Source organism: Neodiprion virginianus, chromosome 4 (genome assembly GCF_021901495.1).
Source record: "Neodiprion virginianus isolate iyNeoVirg1 chromosome 4, iyNeoVirg1.1, whole genome shotgun sequence".
Lineage (NCBI taxonomy): Eukaryota > Metazoa > Arthropoda > Insecta > Hymenoptera > Diprionidae > Neodiprion > Neodiprion virginianus.
Window position 1 is genome coordinate 36,433,429 of NC_060880.1, and position 22,046 is coordinate 36,455,474.

At 35.0% G+C, this 22,046-nt stretch overlaps 1 protein-coding gene across 1 annotated transcript in view; it reads left to right on the forward strand.

Annotated features, from left to right (window-relative positions):
• LOC124302900 (odorant receptor 46a-like) overlaps positions 1–22,046 on the forward strand; it is a 99,501-nt gene that overhangs the window by 987 nt on the left and 76,468 nt on the right. The window lies entirely within an intron of this gene.

Genomic DNA, 22,046 nt, shown 5'->3' on the forward strand with positions numbered 1-22,046 from the left:
CACTAAAAGTCAGATGGCGGACTTACAAATGAAGATAATCGAACGTATCAAACGGTGTGTTCACGAAGACCTTCATTTTGCTATTTTGGAAAATTCTGTTCAATTTTTTTTGGCCTCGGTACGTATTTTTGAACACGCTCGTTGTAGACTGTTTTGTAGCCGTCGGAAATTAACTCCACATCTTAATGAAAAATTTCCTCCTCGGTTTTTTTATGGTAAATTTGAAAAGGATATAGTCCAGCCGAGTAAGCATTGACTCCTGTTCTTTTCGAGAACAGGTTCGCCAATTTTTTCGTAGGTAGATTCGACCTCAACCAATGAGCCCTTGATTTTGCCGCCACATCAATTTAACAGCTGATTGTTTATAAAAATGTTGAAAGACAAAAAAAATCGAATTTTTATTTTTAATTTTGTTTCTATCGCCGTGAGGAAAAAATGTTTGATATAAAAGTAGTAGGTCTCATCCTCGTTTATAAGAAAAAATTTTTTTGATTTACAAAATAATTTTTATTTTAGCCGCAAAATGTAAAAAACCAGCCATTTTTTTTTTTTAATTTCAATCCAGTTTCCTTAATTATAAATTTAAACCTTCGAAACTCACATGTCACGTGTGAAATTAGTTGTAGTTCAAAAACCAGTCCAAAAATTATTCGTTTATCTCGTAAATTATGGCAACAAATAGCGATTTTCGAAAAAACTTTGGATACCAATGGAATCTAACATACTGTATCCAAAAAAATACTGTATCTCGTCCATACCTCAAGGGTCAACCGTGAATTTTTTCATTCTGATTCGAGCTCCATTTTTATCAAAATTAATTAGTGAATCGAGGCAAACGCGAGGCGTTGCATCCCAGCAGCGCGGCAACGTGAAACGGTAGCGTGGCGATGCGGAGGGAGGCATACTAGAGCGGGCGATCGAATGGTAGTTGTTAAACGAATATCTCTGGTAAAAATTATCGTAGAAGAATTATTTTTTTTTCTAAACTAATTATCTTTTTCTCAGCTATCGGAATATTCAATTAGTTTTTCATTTCGATCAATATTTTTTTTTATTTATTTTTTTTCTTTTATATCGCAATATCTCCGGCAAAAATTGTCGTAGAAGGATTTCTTTCTTTTTAAATCTAATTAATTTTTTCTTAGCAATCGGAATATGTCATTAGTTTTTTATTTTGATAAATGTTTTTTTTTTCATGTTAAAAAAAAAACGTTCTACTACAATTTTTACCGGAGATATTGCGATATAAAAGAAAAAAAAAATAAATGAAAAAAAATATTGATCAAAATGAAAAACTAATTGAATATTCCGATAGCTGAGAAAAAAATAATTAGTTTGCAAAAAAAAAAAAAAATTCTTCTACGATAATTTTTACCGGAGATATTCATTTCACAACTACCGTTCGAACACCCGCTCTCGTATGCCCCCCACCACGTCGCCTCGACGGCGTTTCGCGTTGCCGCGCTGCTGGGATGCAACGCCTCGCGTTTGCCTCGATTCAGTAATTAATTTTGAAAAAAATGGAGCTTGAATCAGAATGAAAAAATTCACGGTTGACCCTTGAGGTATGGACGAGATATAGTATTTTTTTCAAATCTTAATATTATTGACATTGATAATAAATCGCAAATAAGTAAAACAAGTGTAACTCCGGTTCTAATAATGATGAAGAGGTTTTTTTTTTTTAATTTTTCGTCTCAAAAACAGAAATAATAATATTAAAAAATGTTTTTCTTGAGTCAATAATTTCAGCAATAATCCTATTTGTTAAGTAAGAAAAATTTTCTTTCCTTTTTTTTCGACCTTTGTCGATGGAAAAAAATTTTTTTTCAATCGCATTAGTAATCTCCAGATCTGTAAGTACTACGAGAAATTTTTTTTGACGCTGTAACTCCATTATGTTGGATTCTTTTGGTACGCAAAGTTTTTTCGAAAATCGCTATTTGTTGCCATAATGTACGAGATAATCGAATAATTTTTGGACTGGTTTTTGAACTACTAATTTCACACGTGACATGTGAGTTTCGAAGGTGTCAATTTATAATTAAGGAAACTGGATTGAAATGAAAGAAAAAAAAATGACTAGTTTTTTACATTTTGCGGCTAAACTGGAAATTATTTTTTAAATCGAAGAAATTTTTTCTTATACACGAGGATGAGAACCTACTACTTTTATATCAAACATTTTTTCCTCACGCCGATGGAAAAAAAATTGAAGATACAAATTCGATTTATTTTTTTTCAACATTTTTATAAACAATCAGCTGTTAATTTGATATGGCGGCAAAATAAAGGGCTCCTTGGTTGAGGTCAAATCTACCTACGAAAAAATCGGCGAACCTGTTCTCGAAAAGAACAGGAGTCAGTCGATTACATGCCTTATTCGCCTGTACTAATACCTTAACCTACAATTCCGTTTCTGAGAAAGTTTCGGACGATTTTTGTTCGCCCAAGGATTTAATTTTTAACTGAGAAAGACATGTTTTAGAAACGAAGCTGTGATTCAATAGCTAGGGGATTTCAGAGAAAATTTCTCGAGGGTAAAAGGTTGCACGGGTTTATATTGGAAAAGTGTTAACGTGTAAAATTGACCAAATATAAAGAACTTCGTATTTAAAAACGAGGCATGATTATTACTGTACGTAATCATGGCATGTCATATCTAATCATCGTTAAAAAATTAATGTATCGATGAATATGGGCTGGTCGGCGTAAATGCAATTATTTATTTACAACAAAAATATCATACAGATGAGGTGAGAGACGCGATTGACTGTTTTCTTTTTTCATGCGTGAAGAATCAAGTTCAAAAGCTTGAAATTTTTTCTCTTCAATATTTTATCTGGAATCTGATAGTTTTCGAAACATAACAATTGATTTGATGAATTTGTAATCAACAAAGGTATAATTTTTCATTAACGGATTATCTATTTTCTGCTTTCAATTAAATCTACAGAATTACGGATGAGCGTTACGTTCGGAAATAATGTTCCTTTTCGAGTATTCTTTGTAATCAATCATAACGTAGAAGTTAAAGCACTACTTCTCGCGCTGCACATTCGTTGATAAAAGTATCCAAATGGAAAGTTTACAATGCAAGCTTTTCAGTTCGCTCACTATATTTGTCAATATGCCGACATGTGACGATTAATTATCAGTAGAAAATTAGACGTCGTAAATATGCATTTTTGAACCTCACGCACAAACCGCAATGTATTTCAACAAGGCGCGATTCTGTTATACCTAGCAATACATTAGCAATTGATTTCACATTATTTGTTCAATTTCACCCTATAATTTACATCCGATTGTATGGAATCTTTGATTAATTTTCTTCGTGTTCTTCGCTGATTCATTTGATCGTCAAACGTAATAATCATACGATTCTGTTTCTTTAACCCGGCAACGTCACAGCTTCGACTCCATTCCCGCATTTCGTTTCGTATACTACGTTAACAGAGATAACAGAATCACAGAAAACCTCGCAAAGTTACTCAAACGTCGGCATAACGGTTGTAAGGTTTTTGTAAAATTTTGTCACTTCTCGTGTTGTGTGGGTCCACACGTACCGAAATCGGTTGACGATGACCCGTATCCTCGCAATATTTTCACGAAAGTAATTTTAACAAGAGTTCTCAACGTACGTCGATGCCACTTCATCTTGACGATGATTCACGATAGACAGCTCGCATTTTCATACGATATCACCGATTAAGTATTCTCTGAGTTCTCACTTGTACCGACGCTTGGCGCCCATCACTTACGACATGCACCGGTATCCATTAGCTCACGTCAAGTCTATTTGACAATTGGAACAGACTAATCCATTGGTGGCTCCTCACCAACCGAAGAAGAATTTGAAATCCAGAGGACGTTCGATAGAAAGAAGAACTTGTGAAGATGTACTTGTCGCTAGAGGCGACGATTCGCTTCGTAAAAATAGCGTCGATACTGATGTTCGGTTGGCCGTTGCCTCTTGGCACTAAGCGTATCATCACCCTGAAACGTCAGATTTTGAGGGTCTTATCGACGGCTCATATAATGATTATAGTTTCAGCACTGATATACCATATTTACCTCAAGAGAGAAGACCGCCTCAACTTGTTCTTATGCCTGACAGAGATGTCGGCATTCGTTGGTCTGATAGCATTTATCGTCATCTGTCATAACGACGAAGACCGCGTTCGAGTTGAGTATAACCGGCTCTTCATTGCCCTATCAATCTAAGTTAAAAGAAAATGAGTTACAGGCCGATGTTTCGTTTTCTGACAGTGAACGTGCACGGTAAATTTCACGCGGAGGGAAATTCCGTGTTACAGTTATGGTCGATGAAAATTATAACAACTTTTAAATCTTTCGCTGTACGTAGTACAAACTGACTGGATATTTTTACCGCAGCAATTTATGTGACTGATGTGACTTTACGGTATTTTGTCCATTCTGCCTTAGTGGGTCTCGGGATTTCGAGCTTTCGAACCTTTGTTCGGTCGTTACTGATAAATTCGGATTCGCCAACTTTCGAAAAAGGCCCGATTCTGACATTTGAAAGCTCGACTTTTTGATGGTTCGATATTTTTGCAACTCAATATTTTTCCCTTCGTGATATTGCCTATTCTCAAATCGTGATAAAAAAAAAAAAATCACATTTTTCCGTTCGCAACTTTTGTTTTCCTACAAGTCATCTTTTCGCATTTATGGTCTTCATAGGTTTTTAACTGTCGTTAGTTTAAATTTCGGTGTTTCGTCCCGTCGACTCTTTGTACTTTCGCATTTCTGTACACCACCCATCACCAAGTACTTGGAAACATTTGAGTCTTTGCAAAGATAGTCGCCAGATATTCGGTGAATTTCCAGCCTGCCTGTCTTTTTTGTGCCCAAGCAGTTTCCGAATTTCTCAACTTACGATACGCAGAAGTGTCGTATAGACACGACAAAGTTGCACAAACTGATTGTCGGTTCTGTAATTCATGTTCTGAAAATAGCCGTTGCGTCGAATGAAAACTGTGCAAGTTTGGTACGGATGCATGATGTTTCAGATGATTCGATGGAATTTTCCAATCTACTTGTCGCAATATCAGTGAAGTGTCTCGCATCACGAATACATAGAACTACTCATAATTCAATTATATGCAGACTCGCGCACTAAGTGATTGTACGCACAAATTACCTATTATAATGCCATGTTAAATTATTCACAAAAATACGGGGCTTGTAGAAAATTACTGGTTAAAAACTATACGCATCTTTCCCAAACTTGCCGTCAGAAGTCGCATTTTACATTCTTTGTCACGGTAACAAAACAGTGTTTTCATTTCAAAAACTTTTTACCAGGCATTGATAACCGAAATGACGACGTTCCTGAGAAATGCTACGGATCAAGAATCAGCTGTGATTCGGTTCTACATGAGAAAGTGTTCATTACTCCATACAATGGTTATCATACTCATCGTTCTCGGTGGGATTGTGTACTTTTTCGCACCCATTGTTCTACCTCAGCCCTTACCGCTTAAGGGCGCATACCCGTTTTCAATAGAGCCAGTGTGGATTTGGGCTTTTCTGTACGGCACAAATGTTTTCACTTGTCTCCAAGTTGCATCCGCAGTGTGCATGAGCCTGATCTTCGTCGATTTAACCTGGTTCGCCGCTGCCAGATTTGATATCGTGAACACGGAAATCGAAAGGGCGAGCAACCTGAATGAAGTCAACAAATGTGTTCTACGTCACCAAGAATCGCTGAAGTATGATTAATTCGTGTCCGTGTCAATTTCAATTTTTTTATACACCTTTCACAAGAATAAACGGGGCATTCCATACCATTCCGACCTGGGCCTGACCCTTGAGCTATCGAATTGGGCTCGTGATTATTCATGTGATTGTTCTCACGTTGAAAAGCGTTCAGTTTTCAAAAAATATTCTTTCGACTCGACTTGAATTTTCTACAATTTTTTAGAACGATTTTATTGATCAACGCAACTTGAAAATCTGACAAAATTCCAATAGATCGAGTGTCGTGTATAATAAAATTTCACCATCGCCTATTTTCCATGTTCGAATTTTCGGAAAAAACATCATTTGTAACAACAAATGCATCTGTTGTCCTGTTGTGCCATGGTACTTGACGGATTTGTACCTCGGGCAAATGGAACATTGCGAAATATCGTCGTTTGGAAGCATCCTCTTTTCTTTTGCCCTCTGAAATATTTTTGGCAGGTGCATGAAACCTCGAGAAACATTCATTCGTGAGTTCGATAATTTTTTCGTAAAAAATGAAAAAGTCACAGATCTCCAGCAATTACATTCCAAGGCCGATTAGCTTTCCCTGCATTTTGCAGTAGAGCATTAATGTAAGCCTCAACATTAAAAGCCTGTTCTCCAACATTTCCCTGCTTCGCAGTTTTATTTTCTGCGGAGAAATACACACTTTAGTTTTTGCGAAACAAGCGTTCAGCTTGTCTTTTCGGTTTATTCGTATAGCAGGTGAAATGAGGAATCATGGGCAATTCAAATGATCGATGTCACGTTGAAAAAAAAATGATGTCAACTCTTTTGTTACTACGCCACCAGCTTGAAAATGTTGATATTTCCTAGAAAATTGAATGGGTTTAGTTAACGTTTTTACAATTTCCAGCTTTGGGAGCAGACTGTCGACGACTGTGGGTCGTATGGCTTTAGCGGTGGCCGCATCGAACTTCGCTGCAGTTATGTTTGGAGGAGTCGTGATCACTTTTGTAAGATTGATTTGTAACGGATAAAATTAATATGGTTCGAAACGTTGGATGCCTATTATCTATGCAGTCAGTCAAAATTTATTAATTTTATTTTGCATTCCATGTCAATACAGAAGCAATTCGACTCATTTGATTTCGTCAAGGTGATGGCCTTGGAGTTGATGTCCATGGTTCATCTTTTTTTGTACGCCTGGCCAGCGGACTACTTGGCTCTGTTGGTAAATGACTTCAGTTTTTCTTGTCGAGTTTTTCTAATCACGTCTGGCAAGACTTCAGTTTTGTAATGCTCGTGATTTTCAAACTGACCGAAATCGTACTTCAGCAATCGTTATAAATTAAATGATTGAAGCTCAACAGTAGATTGTGCATCGCGGAGGCAAAGAAGGTCTTTTTACGCCGAGGGTAAGTTTGCGATATGAGTCTCATAGTCTGGTCGAGAAGTGAGTTCACTGAGAAAAATCGTTAGAATGGTCTTAAAAATATGGCGATTGGTGCATTGGATTCAGAATTTAAAATGATGAAACCGGTATTTTTTAATTAATCCGCTATTAAAAATTTCAATAGTTATAAACAAAAAACGAAAAGAAAAAATGGGAGTCTCCGTTTTATAGCTATAATTTCAAAAATATAAAAGATAAATGAATTTTGAAAAAAGATCCTAAAAGAGGAGGAAATTTCCCGTGAGAAAGTCGGAAAATTTTTTTGGGGTAAAGTATTTTAAAATTCAATAATAAATAGAGAAAAATTTTTTTTACAACTCTGATGCACATGGCTGTATTTGTAATTTTTAAAGCAACGAAAAAAAAATAAAATGAAAACATAAATTTGTTTATAACAAATTGTTTATAAAATAAACAATGAAAATTCAGTAGAAAAAAAATTTTTTTCATAATTATATTAACAATTGTAAATGATGATTTTTAGAAAAAAAATTATTTCTTAATAAACAATTTAAATGGTGGATAAATGAAAAAAACAGTTATAAACAATTAAATAACTTTTTTAAGAAAAAATTTTTTTTTCAAAAATCATTATTTCACTAAGACAATAAAATGACCAAAAAAAATTTTTCAAAAATATTCAACTTGTCTATTTGTTTATAATAAATTTTTAAACAATACACGTTAAAAAATTTTCAGCCAAGCTAATAAACGCAACATATTAATTTAAAAACAACCAAAATTCAAGATTTATGAAAAAAAAATTTTTCCATAACATTAGCCGGATTTTTCCATTTTTGATAACTTTGAAAAATCATTATAAACAAATGAAAAAACTTTTATAAACTTTTACCACTGAATCTTGTTTATTATTTATATAAGAAGAGCTCACAAAAAAAAAAAAATTTACAGACCCATTTTTTAAACTTTTACAAGTGATTTTATGAAAAGTCAAGTCTACGAAAAATGAGTTAATTAACAATGAAATAACTTAAACGAAAATCGGGTTAAAAATTTTTTTTTGGTAGGATTACATTCCTTTAAGTGTCTAGATAACACTATAATTTATATAGATTTTTAAATTAATATTGAATGTTATAAAAAAATTGTTTCGTGTTGCATGCTTCGCTAGGCGGTGACGCCTAGGCACCGAAACGGCCGCGCGGAGCCCTATTTTCAACGTTAAATTAAAATTATAAATAATAAAGCTAGAATTCCGGGAGTATGGACTTTTTCATCGGAAATTTCCTCCTCTTTTAGGATCTTTTTTCAAAATTCATTTATCTTTTATATTTTTGAAATTATAGCTATAAAACGGAGACTCCCTTTTTTTCTTTTCGTTTTTTGTTTATAACTATTGAAATTTTTAATAGCGGATTAATTAAAAAATACCGGTTTCATCATTTTAAATTCTGAATCCAATGCACCAATCGCCATATTTTTAAGACCATTCTAACGATTTTTCTCAGTGAACTCACTTCTCAACCAGACTATCAGACGAGCGTCTGCGCCTGTTGAACACAAATTTGCAAGAAAGACTATTCTGCGTTACCTACGTCGACAACTAGGCTACTTTGTAGTTTCTATGACCACCAGTGCTTGAAAGTCAACTATCAAGTAGTGACGCTTATTAAAAGTACCAGTGTTCTTGTTTTTGAGAGAAGGTGGCACGGAAAATAGGATTTGTAACATGAGCGCATATGGCCTGTCACATGAATGTATCTCTGGTGAGAAATATGTATAATTGAAGTCCGATCTCCATCGAAACGTTGGTGATTAACATAATTAAATGGTGTTGGCGTTTCAACATCCACAGAAGGTGGCCGAATAAAACGCAGAGGATTCATATGATGGTACGCCGTTTAATACTGCAGCTCAAAAAATGAAGGTTAACGTTTTGGTATGCTCATCGCAAACATTTTGCTCGGCATCTTTGGTGCTTGGCGAAGTAGGAGTAAACGAAAAATATCTCACCCTTCTTTTCGAAAAGTTTCGCAAGCACAAACTTTCACGAAAATTTCATAAAAAATCCTCACCTTCTCTCCAGGGTTAATGTTATTAGGCTCTAAGGGAGCGTGAAGGTGTCGAATGACTGTATTAAAGCCCGGATCAATTTTTGATCATTCGTTTGCAATATGACACGAAATGTTCTCGTTCAAAAGCTATATTTGTGAAGGCAAGAAGTTGCCACGGTACCGGAAGTTCGCTCGTTGCAAAGTCATTAGAGTTGAGTATAATGTTGGATGTGTACAAATATATCGTCAGTCATTCAACAACAGTGTCCACAGTCAGGGTAAACATGGAAATATCAGAGAAATTGACATTGGTCACGGAAATCAAGAAAATGTCACAAAGTTATGTCAACGGTGAGGCACTTTTTCGATTTTATTGCGAAAGATGAAAGCTTGTATCAATATCCGACGCGATAACCTCCACTGTTGATACATTTACGGTGCTGTGACCAATGGACGTGAACATACATGTGAGTCGTTACACATCGGAGAACGTACCGGATTACCAGTTTTTGGTTATTGAGCATTAAGTAGCGCGAATACGAATCGGGTAATCAGCACAAGGATACAGGAATCACGCGGAACAACCTTGGTAATATTCATTTAAACTCTAAACTAGCGCTGATGCTCAGCTGAATTGTGAAGTCTGGTGATCCCCGGATTGCGATCGAAGAATCCAATTGCAAAGTTCTTCGAAGGAAACCAATTCGCAACATTGGATGAAATACTTGTACACGTGTGAACTGAAAAATTCCAACGATCAGCCAATTGCATCACTTGGCCAATTGTGCTCTGCGGCAGCACGTTTGGCACATATGTAGCAATGATGATAATAATGGTAACAATAACGACAACGAAAATGATCGTGATAATGATAGTGATAATAAACAGGATAGCTCACCTTCGGTCATTTTATTGAGGCATGACCACCTTGGATACTTATGAAATATCTTGTTTCAATTTTTCTGCCGTACTTCAAAAATCATCAAAAAATTTTGCGTACCATTTTCTTAGCTCAATCGAATTATCGATGTGTTATTATTACCTGCACGTTCGTTAGTCATTAAAATCGATGATTAATTTCAATTTCCCCCGAAGAGTCAACGAGTATCGGATTCCGTTTTACATGGCCTGTGGGTAGGCAAATCGCCTAAGATGCATCGCTCGGTAGTGATGATGATGCAAAGGGCCAATGATCCAGTCATAATCAAAGTCGACGGCGTGCTTCCTCCCTTGAACCTGGAAACGTTTGGAGTTGTACGTACATGACGAGCCTGTGGTATAATTTTCACTTTTTCACAAACTAGCTCAACCTTCTGATTTTTATTCTTTATTCCAGGGGTTATCAACCGCTTTCTCGTATATCGCAACGCTTCTCGCTATTTTCGGCGAGTGAATACGGAAGCAGATAATCCGCAGGATCGCAAAGATTTTGTTGCATCACGACATGTACTCAATTTTCTGTATATCTGCTGGTCTAGTAATTCAAACACAGCAGTCGGGCATCGAAAATTTCATTCGACTGTGATTCTCCTATTTCATTTCACATGACGAGATGATCATACCTACCTATTCTGAGGTATAACAGGAAAAGCAGACGGTTCAAATTTTTCATTCATCTCTGAATTGCTTAGTGAAAATTTGGAGAATAGCCGGTGTATTGTAACGATCCTTTTCAATAAAACATAATAGATACGTGAAATATCGAATGTAACTTGGTCTCACGTGATTACAGTAGTTGGTACGCATCAACCTTAGGAAGAATGAATAACCGTAACAATCATAAATAGTGCTAGGTGTGGTAAAAAACGTCCGTACATTTTGAATGTACCGTCAATAATGGATTTTTTTTCATGTTTCGCCAATTCGCGAGCATTGATATCATTTCGTGAACATCCCACACAGCAAAATTGATCCCGGGAGCATCCTGATACAGTCCTATTCGTGTCTTGCCAAGATAAGACGTCTTATAGATATATATGGGATATACTAGCAAGACCTTGTTCTACCCGAGATTAATATAGGATGGCTTGAGGATGTCCTGCCGTAACCGTGATTAGACGATTACAGCGCACTCTCTTACAGATGTCTGTAGGAGGTACTAGTAAGACACTGTTCTACTCGATATTAATATAGGGCGTCTTGAGGATGTCCAGTCGTAACTGTTAGTAGACGATCGCAGCGCGCTCTCTTACAGATGTCTGTGGAAAGTACTAGTGAAATACAGTTCTACCCGAGATGAATATAGAATGGCTTCAGGATATCCTGTCGTAACCGTGAGTAGACGATCGCAGCGCGCTTGCTTGTAGATGTTTGTGAGAGGTACTAGTAAAACACTGTTCTAGTCGAAATTAATATAAGATGGCTTGAGGACGTCCTACTGTAACCGCGAGTAGACGATCACAGTGCACTCTCTTATAGATGTCTGTGGGAGGTACTAGTGGAATATCGTTCGACCCGAAATTGATACAATACGGCTTAAGGATATCCTGTCGTAACCGTGAGTAGACGATTGCAGCGCACTCTCTTATAGATGTCTACGGGTGGTACTAGTAAGACATTGTTCTACCCGAGATTAATATAGGATGGCTTGAGGATGTCCTGCCGTAACCGTGATTAGACGATCACAGCGCACTCTCTTATAGATGTCTGTGGAAAGTACTAGTAAGACACTGTTCTACTCGAGATTAATATAGGACATCTTGAGGATGTCCAGTCGTAACTGTAAGTAGACGATCGCAGCGCGCTCTCTTATAGATGTCTGTAGGAAGTACTGGTAAGACACTGTTCTACCCGAGATTAATCTAGTGTAACATCCGACCGGAACGTCCGTATGTTTTATCGATTATTATTACTGCATGTTACTTTTATCAACTAACCAAACTCGAAGTACGAGAATCTTGTCACCATAAGGAATTAAAACAACTGTCTAACTATTTGGAATATCCCTTGATGGAAACAACTATGACATTCACTAACCAAAGCTTAAAAACCATGTTACGAGATCTTCGCACTGCAAAGATTAATAATATTATTATACGTTATTATATATCACTATCATATTAACACCATAATTAACTAACACGATTATATCCAATTATTATATAGCACTCGACAGTGCCATTTGTGCATTCGGAGCTGAGAGCTATACTATAAGCAACTTACGCTTTACCATATAGCCTGGAGTATAGAAGACTGTAAAACCATAGATAAATGTATAACCAATATAATGTAAAGATAGCACTGCTGCAACAACCCATAAAACCAGAGACTGCAAAACCTTCAAAACCGTGAATACCAATTATCCAGCATGAACTATACCTTCCTCCGTAACGCCGTATTGTAGGCAACACGCGCAACGTTTTGTAGGCAATGCAGATCTCCAATGTGGAGCCATACAGAGCTTCATCTAGAGAACACATTAGCAAACTTACCGACGAAACGATTGAAGGTAAATCAACTCGCAATAAACTCAAAGATGCATACGTGGCAACGCCCAATGACAGGCAACCAACAAACATAAAGAAAACGTTCTAGAAGCTTCCAAGCCGATTTATATCAATATAAGAATTAATAATTACAGAAGAGAATTATATACGAAAGCACACATGTAAACCTGCTCTAAAACTATGGATTATCAAATTGTTAAATACCCTAAATCTGTTAAGATAATTATAACACAAACACCTAAGAATATTCGCAGCAGCGCGATTCTAATAATGTTAAGCAAACAGCAACTATGTCTCATAAACAATCGCTATTATACTCCAGGTGAATAACGACAGTAATCAATTATAATACATATGTAATTTTATATAGATACACGCTATAAAACTAACAAACGACGAGTAACCAATATGGCAATATAGACTTTGTAACGAGCAAGATAGTAAAAATATTAACAAGTAAACAGGAACTAGAATTAAGCGCATCGTGACCCTGAAAATGCACACGGCACTAACATAAAACATGAGTCACCACTAGCGCATACGCACTGCGATTGCCATATTAGGAAATAGCTGCCGAAAGCACAAGACGGGGGAAGAAGCACAGTAGCCGAGGGGCCAAGGGGGGGCTTGCGCCTCAACAACAAAGCTCACGCAGAATGGAAAGTTACGGAACAACAACCCCGCACCTACACCACCGCACCAGTGCAGCGTTATACCATATGTAAAAACTTGCAATATAGTAATAGCTAATGAACTAAGATCACAGGCGTGCATGCGGCGAAGATGTCGTATCCTAATTAGAATTCCTAGAAAAAGGGGGAGGTGCGCAAAGGGTGACAAAAAATCTAAAGAGGGGGATCATTCTGCGCAACGATTGACCCCTATAAAAACGGCGACCGATCACTCGATCGTCCTCTTGGTTTCTACCACCAGATTCGTCATCTTGTTCCGGTACAGTCTCGCGGTAAAATCCTTTTGCCTTTTGCATTTAAACTTTTCATACAACGTTACTCTGCCCAAAAGTCCAGCGAGCTTTCAGCTCCATTTTGTCATATTAATTTAAGATCTTACACTGTGTAACTCCGTTTTTGTGACTTGAAATATTGAACTTATAAAATAAATCGAAGTTAATCAAAGTATTCAAATATACTAGAATCAGTTATTCCGTTAAATCCTCTCACCAATCTACGCTGCAAGTCATCACATCCAGAGTATTCTCAAGAGGTAAACCAATTAATTAAATCTTTTATCCAACAATTACTCCTTCTTCGGTTCGTTCGATTAGAGCGACAGAACCCCCGTTGTCCGGTGTATTTCAATACTTAATCGGTAATTGGTGACCCAAACTACTGATGTGAGTCTAGCTGTAGCTGTGTGAATGATTCCGGTGTCTAACATCTGGAAATTTCCACCAGGTACCGTTCCGACGTCACACTAGGATGGCTTGAGGATTTGCTTTTTTTTTGACAAAAAAATCAATTTTTCAGCGACCAATGTTTTTTATTCTTCAAGATGTTAAGAATATGTGTGCCAAATTTTAAGTCGAAACTTGTAAAACTGGCCAAGTTATAAGCGATTTTGTCATCAATCAATATATCCCCGTAAACCGTACTCGTAACTTTGAACGCGTTTTTCTAGAAACAGCTTTTTCACAACTGGTGTGCATGATATCTACAAAACCATTTAACCTATCGCCTTCAAATTTGGACAGCATGTCAAGTGAACATCCTTCTATCGTTTGTGGAACCGAAAAAGCAATAGGTTGAAAAGTTTTTTTTTTATAGCAAAAAATCGATAATTTTTTTTAGCAAAATCGATATGTCGAGTTCAAAACATCGCCGTATCCTCATTTTTTTTTTTCGATTCATCAAACGATAGCTACATGTGTATGGAGTGAAATGGTATTTGATTTTTTTGTTTCGGATCGTTGAGAAGAGAGAAATCACGCACACCAGTGACTGCGGCGTTTCGCGCGGCGTCGTGAACGAGGGGGGGCAGGAGGCGCATTCTCGAGAGGATACAATTGAACTTTTTTTTTCTGCATACATGAAATAACAATAAAACTACATGCCAAAGTTTAAATTGATTCATTGCATAGTTTCTTCACTAGAAAATTCGAAAAAAGCGGTAAATTTTACGAAAAAAAAGCAAATCATCCCTTAAAGATATTCTGTTGTAACCATGAGTAGACGATCACAGTGTGCTCTCCATGGGACGTCCCAAAAAAGTTAAATAAAGTTACGCTTGAATTATTTTTTACAAGAAACGAGGTTTTGTTTTCTTGTTTGTTTTCATTGCGGAAAAAAATTATCTTGTTTGAAGCAACCTTCGAAACATTTACAAAAATCAGTGGTTTATCACTTTTGGAATAAGGTGATTTGGTTTATTTTTCCGGGATCCGGCTGTTGTAGGCGCTTGCTCTTGTTGATCTTCGCACCCCTCCACTACGAAGCTCGAATCAGTGCGAGGTGCGGGTCGTGCCCGTTTTCTACGACGAACATTCGAAACTTGGCAAAAATTTGGGATTGTGTAAATTATCGTGTAATTTGTTATGTAGCAGAGCTGTATTATATTGAGGTAAGTAATTGTGTAAATAATGCATTTTTACGGTCGATTTTCACGGTATGTATAAAATAACCTCAATCAAAAATGTGTCGTCATTTACTGTGTGGGCTTTGTGTTATTTGATCGCGGAATAGATTGATTTTGTTTAATCATTAATTATCCTTTCTTTTTATATTCGTATAATGCTTTTTTCTATTTTCCTATCTCATTATCTAATCCTTATACGAAACTCTTGTGCCACGTGCATACATAACCTCAATCGGTGTACGTGAAAAATTCTTTCTTATTCGATGTTATTTGTACGCGTACGACGTTTAATTATATTACTTCAATGTAAAGTTATCGTGACAATACAAATATATATTTAAAAAAATATCCCCTTTACGTATAGGCTTTGTATTATTTGACCACGACGAGATGAATTGACTTTTCAAAACTTTTTAATTTTTTTTAATTTTTTTTTTTTATCCGTATAAAAATAATATAATGGGATACCCGAATGAAAGAAAACAAACCCGTAGAAGCTGAAATATAAAAAAATGTGTCGTCATTTGTTGTGTAGGCTTCGTATTATTTGATCACGGAATATATTAATTTTTTTTAAATTAATTTCTTTTTCTTTTTATATTCGTATAATGCTTTTCTTGCATTTACCTTTCCTATTATATCATCCTTATACAAAACTCTAGAGCCACGTGCATACATAACCTCAATTGGTGTCCGCGAAAAATTCTTTCTTGTTCGACGTTATGCGTACGCGTACGAAGTTCAATTATATTATTTAGATATCAAGTTCTCGTGATAGTACGAGTATATATAAAAATATATGTCCTCTTTACGTGTAGGCTTTGTATTATTTGATCACGACGGGATCAATTGATTATTTTAAACTTATTTTTTAAATAATTTTTTTTTTTTTTGTCTAGAAATAATATAAAAGAAACCCAAATGAATGAAAGGACCCCGTAGAAGCTGGAATATAAAAAAATATGTCGTCATTTGCTGTGTGGGCTTTGTATTATTTGATCACGGAAGAGATTAGTTTTTTTTATTAATATTTTTTTTTTGTTATAATCGTAGATATCAAGTTACCGTGACAATACGCATATATATATATATATATATAATCTGCCCTCTTTTTGTGGTGTAGACTTTGTATTATTTCATCACGAGATTAATTGTTTAAAATATTTTTTATGCTTTTTTTTTTAATTCCATTATTTTTGTTTTTATAAAGATAATATATGAAGCGCGAATGAAAGAAAGGAATAAGGGAAAGGGACTAAAAAATACGAAAACCCGCACAAGTTCGAATATAAAAAAAATGCTTCCTCATTTGTTGTAGACTTTGTATTATTTGATCGTGGAATTGAATTTTTGAATTTCATTGTTTTTTAAAAATATTTTTTCCAGATTGTACTCGGTTATTCCCCTTATTACAGTCTTCTTTCGCTAGCTTCCTCATTCTATTCTTCCGTTTGCTTTTTTCGTATTGTATCATCCTTATACGATACTCTTGTGCCACGCGCATACCTGACATTAATCGGTGTCGGCGGCAAATTTTGTTTCGCCTGTTGGTATTCGTAAGTCGATAGCTTATTATATTACTCGATCAGTCTAGCTTGATTTTATGTTCATACGAAACCACAATCGTAATCACGAAAAATTTTCCTATTAATTTTCATTCGCATGATGTTGAATGAGTAGTTTTCATATGTAAAGTTTTATGATTCATGTTTCTGAAAAAAAATCTTTCAAGGCTTTCGGGTAGCGGTTAGATAGAACAAAGTTTTACATTATAAAATAATACATATATTCATTCTATTTTTTACGTTTTCAAGATAACTTCACTATTAATACGAACATTTATGGATATGTTAACAACAATTTCTATTTTAAAAGCAATTTATAGGAAAAGTCAGTTTCTATCTAACTCGTTGATTTAATTTTTCCCCGCCCTATAAATCTATTTATAGTTGCGATCGGAATGTCAAGAAAGAGAATTAGCGTGAAAAAAATTGTTTCCTTTTTTTTAGTAAGGCAAGATGTAAATGTTATGGAAGTTAACTTAATCGAAGTTGCACTGCGTTCTGCTCGTACACATGAAAATCTACGAAGCCCTAAGAAGCAGTTTCTCTTCTACAGATGGAGTCACGCAAAAGAAAAAGTGATTCTCAAATTTTTAGCCGGCAACGACGACGTCGAATTGCAACAATTATTCAGCAGTGGGAAATTCAATCTGAACCCGCTAGTGGATTAACCGAGTTGTCTCCGGCAAACACGATTATCGATACATTACCCTGTCCAAAAAAGATTGAACTAGCATACTCAAATGATTCGCCTGATTCTCTAACATCTTCTGAAGATAATTCTATCTCAATACAAGCTGTAAATAATTCTTTTCAAATGGATAATTGTCCGAGCAGTGACGAAAATCCGCATAACGATAGAAATATAACTTCTGTTGTTGAAGTTCCCAGAATAGAAACATTGGTAGACTCTTCGCAGATTGCCGATTATGTTAAGACGAAGTTAGGGGTATGGGCTGTTAACGAAAAAATATCGCATAACAGCTTAAGAAAATTACTTAACTTGTTAAAATTTGTCCCAAGCCTATCAACAGTTTTACCAAGCGATCCTCGTACTTTACTGCAGACTACGAAACGAACCGATATTCGGGAAGTTTTTCCGGGAGAGTACTACCATTTCGGACTTGCCTCAAGTATTCAGGACATTTGCAATAGAATTGGAAATCTAAAAGTTGATGAAATAGCTATTGCTATAAATATTGATGGGGTCCTGTTATTCAAGTCTTCTACCGCGGCGCTTTGGCCCATTTTGGGAAATATTATACCGTACAAAGAAGTTTTTATGATTGGAGTGTACTACGGCCACAAGAAGCCTCAAGATGCGAATATTTATTTAAACGAATCCGTCGAAGAGGCCATTGAGTTGCCCACCAATGGCATTATGATTGGCGGAAAAAATTACAACTTCTCAATTCGTTTTATCCTTTGTGATGCTCCTGCAAAATCATTTATTTTGTGCGTGAAAAATTTTAACGGATTCAATAGCTGCACTAAATGTGTGACGAAAGGAAAAACAAAAAAAAATCGCAGGTGTTTCCCCAAATTAAATGCTAAACGGCGAACAGATGAAGATTTTTTTAACTCTATCTAATACTAAATATTTTGCATTAAAAACACTTGAGAACCAGAAGTCCATTGCATTAGTTAGTCGTGGGATAATGTTCAGATGTAGGTGAATTGGAATCATACAGTTAAGCAATGAGTACACATCGTCCATCTTGACATCGGTAATACTGAAATCTTAAATTTTCAGGTCTCTCAAAGATGGCATCTAATCGATATGCGGTTATTGAATTCAAAGATGGCGTTAGTCTTGCTGCGGAAAAATGGATGACACCTCGGAAAACACATTGTTACTGGCCTCCATATAGAAACGAATCGAGATTATTGAAGGCTGTTGAGAATCAAGAGGACGTTAGCCAAAACTGGCCTCAGCACGATATTATAAAAATATTGGCTTCGACAAGTACGTTCAACCAATTTTAAATTAAATTTCATGCTTGTATGCCAATGCATATCTAAAAAACAATTGTACAAACCAATATGTAGAAGTCATTATGATTGTACAAGTCACTAGTCATTATTATTATTATTATTATTTTTTCAAAACAATTAATTCCAAAATATACTCGTTATCTTTTTCAGAAACATTTAAGCGTGGACAAACTAAATGTACAGAGGCTTTGGTAATGTCTGATATTAACACTGATTCGGAGCGTGATAATATTGGATCAAAAAAATCGACTCAGTCGTCTGCTATCATTAGACCATTTCCACCGATTGACATCGAGGGTGCAGCATGCTTCTTCAGTGGTAATGAAGATTCGGATATCGAAACGATAAAAAAAAAAAAAAATGCACCGAAAACTAGCGTACAGTCAAATACAAAGGATCCAATTTCTTCTATAAACAAACCGTCTGTCATTGAGGGAACCGTACAATCGAATTTAACGCTTGAAAAGCTTAATGGTACGTAGCAAGTCAATTAAAAAAATTGTAAAGATTTATAATAATAGTGTATTACCCATTTTACACTATATTCTCATCATTTTCATAGATTGGATTAAAACAATCCTGACAGCACTGGCTAAGTTCGATATGAAAATAGATGCTCTAGCAGCCGAGGTTCGGAATATTGGACTAATATCGGCAGCGAAGACTACCGATGAAGAAATTGATAAAACGGAGAGTCAAATTCTGAAAGCTTTTCCTTTGAAGAAAGAAGCCGATTTGGCGGAAGTCGAACAACGTCTATCGACTGACGTAAATTACAAGAATACTATGGTGAGAGTAACAATATTTGTTATATTGCCGTTAATTTTGTACATGTAATTTGAATGTGTTCTTTCTGCAGATTTGCAGATATTTTTTGCTGCCAAAATATTCTGAAAATAAATATTTCAATCGGCAGTTCACTTAGTAAATTTCTATTTAAAGTATTCCACGCCAAATCAACCACATCCGAACCTTATTTTTCTATTTTTGGCTCAATATTTTTCCAGTTGTTATATCTATTGAAAGAACCTCTGTATTTTTTTCAGAATTTTTCGTCCATCCACTCATGAGTTGTGATTTTTTTGGCCATATTAACGATTTTTCAAACTAGTTTCACCCCGGTTATGCTGTTCCTTCTATTTTTTTCGTAATTCAAATAGAAAAAAAATTATATTTGAAAATAATAAATCATTTTTTTATTATCGCATTTGAAAAGTACGGTAAAAAACTAACCATTCAAAGGAAAAGGAAGTTTAATTTGGTCTATTTTTTGGCATGTTATAAACAAATGAAAAAAAATCACATCTCATGAGTGGATGGACAAAAAATTCTGAAAAAATACAGCGGTTCTTTCCATGGGTATAACAACTGAACAAATATTGAGCCAAAAATAGAATAATAAGGTTCGGAAGTGGCAGATTTGGCGTGGAATACCTCATACCTCATGCCAAATCACCGAGGTTTTAACGCGACCCCTTTTGATTTAGCTTCACATATGTTTTTGTACTAACTAAAAGAAGTGTTGATGATTTTCTTTATATGCTCATAATTTGGGCATTAATGGCTCAAATTTGATTTTGTTTTTGTTGAAATGTTGGTTTTTTTTTCAAATAAAAAAAAAAAAAAAATACTAAAACATTATAAGAAGTGTTGTTGACCTCAATTCTTACATTTTTGTGCTTTGCGATTGTTTTTTAAAGTGTTATAGTCTTTTTTTTAAGTTATATGTAAAAGAACACCTAATTCTACGTATTGTGTGTAAGTTTCTTTACGATATTCCATCTCGTTATAGTTTTTTTTTTATTTCGAATGTTTCAAAAAAAAAAAATTTTTTTTTTCTAAAGCCCATAGCATTTAATAATATATCCAAAAAACATTTTTTTAGAATAAAATCATTGAAAAAAAATTTTTTCGATGAATTACCAAATGCCATGGGATGTTAAATAATATATGTATATATATATTTTTGAAACATTCGTAATTTTAAAAAAAACTAGAACGAGACAGATCACCATAACAAAACTTACACGCAATACATATAATTAGGTGTTCTCTAACATATAAATTTTTCAAAAAGAATAAAAAATAACTAACACTTCAAACAACAATCGTAAAGTACAAAAATGTAAAAATTGAGGTCAACGATAGTTCTTACATTTTTTTAATATTTTTTTTTTTCTGAAAATTTGAAAAGAAACCCCACATGTCAATACAAAAAAAATCAAATTTGAGCCATTATTGCCCAAATTATAAGTATTTGAAGAAAAAATATATATCACATATATATATATATATATATATTCTTTCAGATTAAGGATTTGGCTATTTTCGTGCAGAGCTATGTCAAAACCACCGTAGCGAAATTGATGCACGAAATTATGAGCCACGCACTGGCTGCAAATTACAGCTTCCACGGAGCCCATAAGAAAAAAGCTTTTGAAAAATTGAAAGTCTGCAATGTTGTATGAAGTAAATTCAATTCATATCAAAATATTATTGCGATTCTATTCGTAAACTATTACGATGTACTTTCAATGGCAATGTAGATTATAGATTAAATGAATTTAATCTATATAGGTGTCATCCGCTGCCATTTCACGAAACCTCTTGTTGTAAACAAGGAAATTAGTGACCCCATTAAATCATGGCTGCGTCATGCCCCTGCGCGCTTGGCACGAGAAGAAAAGTGAGTTTCATTCCGCATATTTTTCTAAATAAATCATGATATCATGGATTTTTACGCGAAGTATAGAAAGTTTTTTCAGTGTAGTCTATACACATTACATAATTGCTGCATTCGAATTATTTTATTGCAATTCAATTATGGTATTTAAAAATATATATAAGACACTCTTCGTCAACCGAGCTACGATTTTTTTTTACACTCTCAGATAATTTATATAATTGGGCAAATTCTAATACTGCTTAAAAGTGCTCTGTGAATTTTTTCAGATTTTTGAGCCTTAAATTTAGGAGATCTGTATTTTTTTGTTTTCTCTATGGCTAGAAAAAAATGAGTCGGACAGTTCAGCAACGTGTTGAGAACCTATAAACAAAACCACACGTGGCACTGCTAAACTGGCTAAGGAAAAACATGGATTTAAAAAAAGTTTTCAACGTAGCGTATTGTAAGAACGGAATATATTGTAAGCGATGCTTTTTTTCATTGATTTTTCCTTTTTCCAGTATATAAATAATGAAAAAAAGCATCGCTTATAATATGCTTCGTTCTTATAATGTAATACGTTAAAAACGTTTTTCAAATATA